Below are 8,775 nucleotides of genomic sequence, written 5' to 3' on the forward strand. Positions count from 1 at the left end.
CCCACCCCCACCACTTTGCTACAAGGTCCCCTTGCTCTAAATGGGGGAGGTGATGTGGTCCAGCCTGTGTGTGCCAGTCGTTCAGGGACCACTGGTCTCCACTCTGGCTCCTGCAGAGGTTTATCTGAAGAGAGCCCCCGAGTGGGGAGCCTGTAAGTAGGGCCACACACTTATGGGCACAAGAGTTAGAAGCTTACCTTGTTGCCCTGTCTTTTCTCAAGAAAATTCAAAGCCAAAATTCTACATTCTGCCCCAACAGATGTAAAGCCCTGATGGCTCCTTGTCTTCCATTGCTTCTCATCCAATGGGAAGAGTGCTTGTTGCTGTATCTGTGGCTGTATTCTATTAAAGAGTCTTTCCTGACCCAGGAAAAAGAGTCGGAATGACAGGGAAAACGAGCCGCGGTCAAGAAATCGACATGTTCCGGTTTTAAGCTAGGTTCCCCAGAAGCAGATCGTGACGGAATATTCCAGTGAAAGTGACTCATTAGGAAGTGTTCCCGGTGTTTTACAGGTACTCAGGGTGCAGAAACAGGCCTGGGAAGGGTAGAAGAACAAACAAGACTAGACGTCAAGCCAAGTCCCTAGGAGGGTACTGTTGGCACAGTATGGGTCACACTTACATGTCTCCATCAGAGATGAGACAGTTGGAGAGTTGGTAGCCTATACGCCTCCATCTGTGGTTAAGGGCTGCAGGAGTGGGACATACGGGGCAGACCCAAAGCTGTTCCAGTAGCCTGGGGGTGTCCTCTGACGCGCAGATGCGGGTAAGCCTGGAGTGGAAGCACCAGGAGAGCCCGTGTGCCCAGAAATAGCAAATGATCTGAGGACATATCAACATAGGGCTGACAGCCACTGCTTCACACCCCATGTGCAAGAGAAGCAGAGGAAGAAAGGCCGAGCTTATTTCCAGGTTAACATGTTTGCTCACCACTCATCCATTGACTCAGCAAACATTTACTGAGCGCTTGCTGTATTCCAGCCATTGTGCTAAATGCTGGAGATTAAAAACAAGAAGACAGTACCAATCTTGTACTTGAGAAGCCAACAGTGTAACAGGGTGTGTGTTGACGGGGGGGGGGGGGGGGGGCGGACACGTACTGAAACGTCTGTCACCCAGCTCGGGTTTGTTTGGACCCAACTATTCCCAGTTGCCACCCAGGTCTGTTCTAGGAAGGGCCAACCCTTCTACCTCGAGGAAGCTCTCTGTATAATTACATAATCCGCAGGTCATCGGGCTGAGCTGCTCAATGCTAATACTGTACGTGGAGATCTCTGGATGAAAAGCACAATATGGGTGTGAGGTATTATTAGTGATAAAGGTAGTGTTTAGTAATACCAAGATGAATAGGCTGACACAGGAGTTTTGCTCTGCATTCAGGGAAGTGTTCCGGGTCTCCCAGGCCCTTTATCTAAGAATCAAATGCTCCCAACATCTATAAAACATTCCTGTCCTGGTTCGTCTTAGGACCTGAGCATTTTTCTGGCATCCACGCTTTGGGAAGTGCCCTGCTGATTCCAAGGACGGTGGCTGCGTGGGCGGCATTTTAGCAACAGCCCAGGCAGACGGGTTACCTAAGGTTACATTCGCTCATTGCCCTTGACCAACGGGCCAGCCCTGGGAAGGGAGGAAACGGAATCGGAGTGGAGACTGATAGCAAAGCATTTCTCATGCGTAGGGTAAAGTGGGTTAGGAAAAGTACGGTCTCCGTGCCCCTCCATTCTTAGGGCTGAGGACTTGAAGATCAGAACAGGCCCTTGAGGGTAGCTTGCCAGATAAAAGAGAAGGCATACGCTGGAACCACACTTCAGATAAAGAGTGGAATACTTCTTTTGGCATAAGTATGTCCCAGACATCTCATGGGGTATGCTCATAGTACAACCTGATTTGTCACTTACCTGAAATTTAGATGCAACTGGGCATCTTCTATTTTTACTTGTGAGAGTTTACTGGCAACCCTACCCCCAGGGGCTTCTCCAGGAGGACTTTACTCCTTCAGTTCCCCGACCAGGTGAGAGCTGGAAGCCCACGTGACCAGGGGAGACTGCATCTCAGCCACATGGGGGGTTCAGATCTCTCCAATCCAGCCATTTATCTGAAGTCAACCAACATCACTTAACATCCTCACCTGTTGCTGGGATTAGGGACGTAGACCCCAAACTGTTCTTTAACTTACACTGAATTTCCTTAGTGCCAAGCAGAAAGCCCAGCTGCCTTGGGGAGACGGCGGGCACGTGCGTGCATGGGTAGCAAAACAGAGGCAGAGAAACGACCAAAGTAAGAGTCTCTTAGCAGGGGCTCAGATTCCAGAATTTCTTTTTCAAATGTAACTCCTTAGATTTTGTTTTTAGTCTGGAATGGGCTTACCTTATGCTTATGAAGAAGTTCAACGATGCTTTATTATTTTAAAACTACCAGAATGAAAAGCTCGTGTAAAATTAAATGCCGTGTGCAGATTTTAAAGGCACAGAGAAGTGTAACCAGCCCCAACCCTCAAAGCTGTCAACGCCTTTTCCCTGGCAGAGCACTTTCCCAGCCATTACCTCATCTGAGCCTTGACACAGTCTTGGGGGCAGGCGACACCGATGTTATCCAGCCATTTGGTGGGTGAGGCAGGTCAGGGCAACACAAGTGGAGGGCTTTGTCCAGAGTGACAGTAGCGGTGACATCTGTGACCCCGGTTTTTCCCATCTGAACGAGCTGTGAAGCAGTAAACCCAGAGCCAGACTCTGGACTTTCGAATCAAGGTCTGGGGTATGTCGCTTAAGGATTCTAGACCTGGCCTCTCATAGTATATCTGGCAGAGGCCACAGATTCATTCCATAAATCTTTATTGAACCCGTATGATGTGCCAGGCACGGTCCAGGTGCTGGGGACACGGCTGGGAAAGGCAGACGAGGTTGTGGCCTTCGTGGAACTTCCATCCTGGAGATGGTGTCGGATGGTGACAAGTCCTCTGAAGATAGGGACAGAAGGAATGGGTGGGAAGTGGGGCTGCCTTATGGAGGGGGAACAGGAAGCTCTCTCTGGAGAGGGACCGCCCGAACCACCAGTCTCGTGTCCCATCTGGATCCTTGGCTTAGCAGACAGCGGGAACGCAGAGATTCGGGACGGAAAAAGATTGGTGTTGGAGGGACAGCAGGGAGGCCAGAGCGTCAGAGTGGAGCTGACGAGCTGGAGAGCAGGGAGAGGAGGTCTGAGCGCCAGGCAGGCCATGGTCAGGAGTTTGGACTTTATTTTAATTGTGACAGGGAACGCATATCTTAGCCCTTCTCACCTTCTCCTGTAAGGCTCAAGAAAGAAAGAGATTGTGGGCTGAGGCACAGACCAGGCAGTGTGGAAAGTACACGGAGCCCCTCACAGATGACGGCCGGGAGTCCCGTGGCCTTTGGAAGGGCGTGGGGGAGACACCCGGCCGCTGCCTCCTGTTCAAAGTTTGGCTGCTGGAGCCGGGGTTTTCCCAGGATGTAAACTTCTCTTCCCTGAAGCTTCAAGTGCTTCTCCTAAAAGCTAGCAGGGACCCTGGTAAGGTTTCCGGTTCTGCTACGGTAACTTTCAGGGCCTCGTGGCCTTTTGACACGGGCCGCAATGTCCCCGTGTGCCTACGCGGACCGCAAAGCAGAGACGGAGCAGTCCTGGCGTGTGGGCGGACGGAGCCGGGCCGTGGCACAGCCGGGCCAAAGAGCCAGCTCCTCGGACTTGGGAGGAGGTCACCGTATCCAGGAGCCAGCTTAAAACATTGAGACTAGCAGTCCTTCAAGTGTGGTCCCCGGACCAGCAGCATCAACACCAGGTGGGAATTCGTTAGAAATGCCGAGTCAGGACCTCTGGAGTGGAGCTCAGCATTCTGTGTTTCGACAAGCGCTCCTGACCCTTCTGGTATTGAGCAGTTTGAGAACGACTGCTTTAAAGGAGAGCTGGGCAGATGGGTTTTTATTTTTTATTTTTATTTTTTTAAAATATATATCCTGCTCTGGCGGAGACTCGGCTCTCAGCGTAAAGTCAAATGAGAACAAGACCCGAAACCTTCACGGCACAGGGATAGGTGATGTCAGGACCCCAACCAACCACGGAGCACTCTGGGTTGGGGCGAGAGAGGCGGAAGGAAGGAGGGAGGAGGTCTCAGCCCGACCCGGAGGAAGAGGAACGAGGGAGTGCGGGGCGTGCGGCCAGGGTTAACCCAGTTCAACCAGTCCGGTGGCTGAGTCAAGTCAAGATGCAGTCAGATGGAAAGCTCCAGCCCACACCCCTGCTTTCTCCCTGAGAACAGAATTGTCTGCAGAGCCTGAGGGAGCCTGGAAGGGTCAGGGCACCGCCCGCAGCCCCAGGCCCCAGGTTGCTGACCAGGGGCTCCTTTTTCTCTCTGTTTTTCCTTTTTAAATTTGTGTATGTTTATTTATTTTTGAGAGAGAAAGACGGAGCGCAAGTGGGGGGAGGGGCAGAGAGAGACGGAGACACAGAATCTGAAACAGGCTCCAGGCTCCCAGCCGCCGGCACAGAGCCCCACGCGGGGCTCGAACCCACAAACCGCGAGATCATGACCTGAGCTGAAGTCGGACGCTTAACCGACTGAGTTCCAGGCGCCCCTGGAACTTTTTTTTTTTTTTTTTTTTTTACGCTTTCTGCATTTTCCTATGTTTCTACAACTGGCATGCATCCCTTTTATATGAAAAGTTTATAAAAATTAAAACGCACACATATGACTTCCCCCCGGGTGTAAGGAACTCCTCTCTTGCTTCCTCCGGACAGCTGCCTCCTGGTCCAGTCCTGGTGAGTGACCCACCTCGTCTGTTTTTTATTTCCTCTTGGCAAAATGGACGTCATAATCCTGGCCTTTCCCAAACCTCAGAAGACGGTTGCAAGTCACTCACCTCCTGCTTATAAAACCCCAGGTGAACACTAATGAGTGTTATTACTAACACACTCAAGCCTCCTGGGAGAGGTGAGTCATGGAGACTATGACATCACTATTGAGACTCACACGAGGAAGGAATCGTCTCCTGGGACAAGGATTCCCGCGAGGCCGCCTCTTCCCGGACACCTTCCTCTTGCGTATGTTTCCAAGAGGGGCTGGAGGGTGGACTCGTGTGTCCATAAGCTACTGCTGGGACCGGACGGCTGCAAGCCTTGGCCACATACCGCTGAGCCTCTACTCAGACCCCGTGGAGCAGCACGGTTTGGCTGACGTCGGCTGGGATCAGCTGGCTTGGGCTCCAGGCTGCAGTTTGGGTCCGGGTCTGGGCCACATGTCTCTCTTCCTCCGGGGACCAGCGAGCTAGCTGGGGCACGTTCTTCTCACGGCGATGGCAGAGGCACAAGAGGTCACACCCCGTCGCACAAGCGCATCTCAAACCACTACGTGCGTCACATCTGCTAATATTCCCGGGTCAAGCCCAGAGTCGCAGGGCAGTAGACGTGTTCCTCTTCGAAAATTGTCGGAGGATCTGCAAAGTCACACGCAGAGGGTGTGGATGCAGCGAAAGGTGGAGAATGGAGGACAGGGACCCAACCCTGGACGAGGAGGGTGGGGAAGGACGTGAGCGAGGAAGCTGTTGGCTACCTGACCACCTGGACTGGGGGAGGGGAGAGATTGGAAGCGGGGGGGGGGGGCTGCACCGGTTGGAGATGGCTGGGAAATTCCTGAGCCGCACCCCTTCCCTTCCTCACTCCCGGCTGATGTGTACAGGGGGCTCGGCTTGGAGCTCGGTGGGGCTCTCCCCTGGGTCACGGTAGGGGGGAGAACGAAGGCAGGACTCCATTCCATGCAGCTGTTTTCCTAATCTACTCTGTTTCCAAACCTGCTGCCTGTAGCCATATTTTACATGCTTTTTAATTGGCAGCATTCCTGCCTCTTGTGTTGCCATGGTTTTGAAAGGTTGTGTGTATTTTTATCATCTCAAGACCACGTCTCAAGCACTTCTCTGGCGTGTAAACATCTCCATGATTGGGGTTCTCCCTGGGAAGATCGAATGGGTGTGTCCCCAGGCTGGCCTGTAAGGATCCACCTAGCGGTGTGGTCTCTCGCCTGGGAGGTGGTCCACCCGCCAGGACGGCACCTGGGGAAGGCCGGGAGGAGGGGCGGCTTCTGCAGAAGTGCATGTGCAGGGCTGGGGAGATGCCTCCACAGAGACAGCAGAGAGGGACCGTTGCAAGGGACAGAGCCCGGCGGTAGGAGCCGGGAGGCAGCCGGCCATGCCGAGACTCGGGCTTCGGGGCCCCCCAGCCTTAATGGTGACAAACAAGGCCAGGCAGGAGGGCTGAGGGAAACGAATGCAATCTGGGACCCTGAAATACGGGGCCTAGCATCGACCAAGGGCCTCTCACCAGCAGGGAGCCTGGGTTAGGATGATTTCTTTTCACTGGAACCAGACGACTTTGGCACAACTACAAAAAAGGGGTATCCTTTGCCTTCTGAAAAGAAACGGAGACGTGTAAGAGAAAAAGGCCTCGCGTGGAATTCTGCCCAATAACGGCAGGACCAACATGGATGTCCCTGGCGCGTTTATACCTGCTTTGCCAGAACTCGCCGTCACTATCAAAAGTCAAGGGTTGAGTCCCAGTCTCATTGTGAGAAAAATCATCAGATACCTCCCCAAACACCTGACCGGCGCTCCTCAGAATCATCAAAGTCGTCAAAAACAAGGAAGTCTGAGAAACAGCGACAGCCCAGGGGGATCCTAAGGAAGCCTGAGGATTAGACATGATACAGTCCTGGACGGGACCCTGGATCAGAAGAAGACATTAGGTGAAAGCTAAGGAAATCCAAGTAAACTATGGACTTTCGTTGATAATGTATTAATAGGAGTTAACTATAACAAATGTGCCATGCTAATGTAAGATGTTTATAAATACTAGAAACAGGGTAAGGAAGGTCGTGGAACCTTCCGTACTATCTTAATTTTTCTGCAAATCTAAAACTGTTCTAAAAAATAAAGTCCACTTAAAAAAAAAATCAAGTCAAGGATCAAGAGCACGGACTTGGAAGCCAGGTTGCCTTGGGTCCAATCCTGGCTGTTCTGACCTTGGACAAGCCAGTTAGCCCTTCCGTGCTTTGGTTTCTCCATTGCAAAATGGGAGTAATCAGAGTACCTCTGACTGTCCTGGGGGCTGAACCCTGGAAGAGTGCCTGGCACTAGTAAGGGCTACACGTGCTTATTTAATCGCAAATAAAACTAAAAGTGTGGGTCCACCTCCCGTGTTCTATAAATCAAGAAAAGCACACATTAGCTGAGTTTTTGTTTTTCTTTAAAAAAAAAAAAAAGGAGGGGCGCCTGGGTGGCGCAGTCGGTTAGGCGTCCGACTTCAGCCAGGTCACGATCTCGCGGTCCGTGGGTTCGAGCCCCGCGTCGGGCTCCGGGCTGATGGCTCAGAGCCTGGAGCCTGTTTCCGATTCTGTGTCTCCCTCTCTCTCTGCCCCTCCCCCGTTCATGCTCTGTCTCTCCCTGTCCCAAAAATAAATAAACGTTGAAAAAAAAAATTAAAAAAAAAAAAAAACGAAACGAGTTTCCGTGAGGATACGGAGAAAAAGGAATGGCCATGCACTGTTGGTGGGAAGGCACACTGGTGCAGCCACTGTGGAGAACAGTATGGAGGTTCCTCAGGAAGTTAAAAACAAGAACCACCCTATGATCTAGTAATGCCAGTACTGGTTGCTTACCCAGGGAAACACTAACTTGAAAAGATTCACGCACCCGTATGTTTACTGCAGCATTATTTACGAGAGCCGAGGCATGGTAGCAATTCTGGTGTTTATCAATAGACAAATGGGCAAGGAAAGTGTGGTAAACACACACACACACACACACACACACACACACACACACACACTGGAATATTATGCAGCCATAGAAAAGGACGAGACAGTGCCATTTGAGACACGGATGGACCCAGAGGGTATTATGCTAATTGAAATAGGTCAGACTGAGACAAATACCATACAATGTCACTTATAAATGGAATCTAAAAAAACCCGAATAAACAAGGAGCAGAGTCAGACCTATAAACACAGAGAACGAACTACTGATGGGGGCAGGAGCAATTGGGTAAAAGGTGAAGGGGAAAGGGAGACACAGGCTTCCGGGGATGGAAGGAGGAAGTCGCGGGATGAAACAGCAGAACGTAAGGAACATAGTCAATGATGCTGTAATAGGGGTGTAACGGTAGCTACGCTTGTGGCCAACACAGCATCGTGTATAAACTTGTCAAATCGCGATGTTCGCACCTGAAACTGATGTAACATTATGTCTCAACTGTACTCAATCAAAAGAAAAAAAAGGAGCATGCTCAGGGTTCACTTCGGGCTCCACTGTCCTATAAACTCCGCCACCCTGCCCCCTCCTTGCAGCTTGGCCTGAGGTCAGCTCTTCCTGATCTTTCTCCTGAATGTTTCTCAGCCAGCTTCAGATGAGATGCCCCAGTCTGGAAACCTCCTCCAGAGCTGTTGTCGGCACGGGGAGATAGACTGCCTCCTCCTGCCCTGCCTCGTCCTTCTGCCCTCGGATGCCCTGAGCATTCTACTCAGTCCAGGATCCAGCAATATTCCCGGACACGCCCGGCCTCACTGCCCTCCCCCAATCCCACGGCCCTCCCCCGGCCCCACCGCCCTCCCCCACACCACCCGGCCACCTCTCTTGCCCGCACGGACATCCTTCCGGCTCAGAGCACCTTGGGAAGGAAGGGCGCGTCACCGCCCAACAGGATGCTCAGGAAACGCGTGTGTTCCTTATTGCTCAGGAAGAGGTCTCCCTGAAGAACAATCCTGAACTTTGTCCAAGC

The 8,775-nt window shown here is 52.0% G+C and overlaps 1 long non-coding RNA gene across 1 annotated transcript; it reads right to left on the reverse strand.

Moving 5' to 3' along the window:
• Positions 1–402: 402 nt before the first annotated feature.
• LOC123575868 lies at positions 403–4,070 on the reverse strand. The gene is made up of 2 exons (XR_006701044.1): positions 2,544–4,070; positions 403–536 (listed from the first exon to the last, which is right to left on the reverse strand). It is a non-coding gene; the product is annotated as an uncharacterized LOC123575868 (long non-coding RNA).
• Between the last annotated feature and the right edge of the window lie 4,705 nt (positions 4,071–8,775).

This window comes from Leopardus geoffroyi, chromosome C2 (assembly GCF_018350155.1).
Source record: "Leopardus geoffroyi isolate Oge1 chromosome C2, O.geoffroyi_Oge1_pat1.0, whole genome shotgun sequence".
NCBI lineage: Eukaryota > Metazoa > Chordata > Mammalia > Carnivora > Felidae > Leopardus > Leopardus geoffroyi.